This window comes from Phoca vitulina, unplaced genomic scaffold (assembly GCF_004348235.1).
Source record: "Phoca vitulina isolate PV1807 unplaced genomic scaffold, GSC_HSeal_1.0 scaffold24, whole genome shotgun sequence".
Taxonomy (NCBI): Eukaryota; Metazoa; Chordata; class Mammalia; order Carnivora; family Phocidae; genus Phoca; species Phoca vitulina.
Genome location: NW_022589727.1, coordinates 11,816,427 through 11,817,577, shown reverse-complemented (window position 1 = coordinate 11,817,577; position 1,151 = coordinate 11,816,427). Strand labels below are relative to the sequence as shown.

The following is a 1,151-nucleotide window of genomic DNA, read 5'->3' as shown; positions in this document are numbered from 1 at the left end:
TACCTATTTCTATTGTTTGCTGTTTCTTTTCTTTTTTCCTTTTTTTGAAACTCACCTTATGAATAAATAGCAAGTTGGGTAAGTAGAAAATTTTATATTTCAGGAGAAATCAACCAATCACGATACAAACAAAGGGTGGAAACCCTTGCAAATACCTCCATCAGACATAGCCAGGAAAGAGTATAATTTTTCCCCTTGTGAAAAACAATAACACAGAGAGATCTAGATCTGTTTCATTAATCCTCTTAAGCAAATTAAATTATTCTAATTCAATATTAACTAAATATTGAACTGAACTATTAAATAAAACAAAAATGAATTTCTTTAGCTGGCTACACAATAATCAACTTGCCCTACGATGCCCATTAATGTAATGCACTATTATATGTTGACTCAGAGCCAACATATAATGGTGGAAATAAAGTAGTGGTGAAAATAAAACCATCATAACAGCCCCTGACTTCTCCCTGAACTTTTAGTTCCTTCTTAAGTTCTGACTGACCCATTGTTTAGCAATAATCGCGCCTCGGATAAACCTCATTGGCTACGATACTGCCACTGCGCAAAGCTGACCCATTGTTTATAACCATAAATCTGCTAAAGGATCCTTACTGGCTTCTCCCATTCTCCACTGTTGTGCAGTTAGTCCCATTGCAATAAAAAGGTCTCCCAGATTCATCTCTGCTTGATGGCCCAGAGCATCATACTGAAAATACTGAAGCTATACATTCTCTTCTATGCCTTCATATTTTCCTTTGGATACAGACACCAAAGGAAATTTTATGTACACAGGCCACAGTCAACTGGGTGGCACATAGAAAGAAGATGTCAGCCATTTATTTTTTTAAAGCCTAAAATTCCATTTATTTGAGACACTTTATATTCTTCTCTTATATTTCTATAATTCAAATCTGAAGCAGCCTTGCACACTGTATTTCCACAAGACACAAACCATCTCCATAGCTGTTTCTGGTGCGTTTCTAGAGATAAAAATGCACACCATTAGCCAAGGACTATCCCTACTCACCGATAGAGCGCAAATTCTCATCATCCTTCCTTCTTTATTCCAAAATAATTCGAGCGCTTTGTGCAAAAATTAAAAAAAACAAAGCCACAACACAGTTTTAGCCAATGAAAAGGTCTTTGGTAAG

The 1,151-nt window shown here is 36.0% G+C and overlaps 1 pseudogene; it reads right to left on the bottom strand.

The window, feature by feature from the left end:
- Nucleotides 1–362: 362 nt before the first annotated feature.
- LOC116642868 lies at nt 363–570 on the bottom strand (annotated as a pseudogene).
- Between the last annotated feature and the right edge of the window lie 581 nt (nt 571–1,151).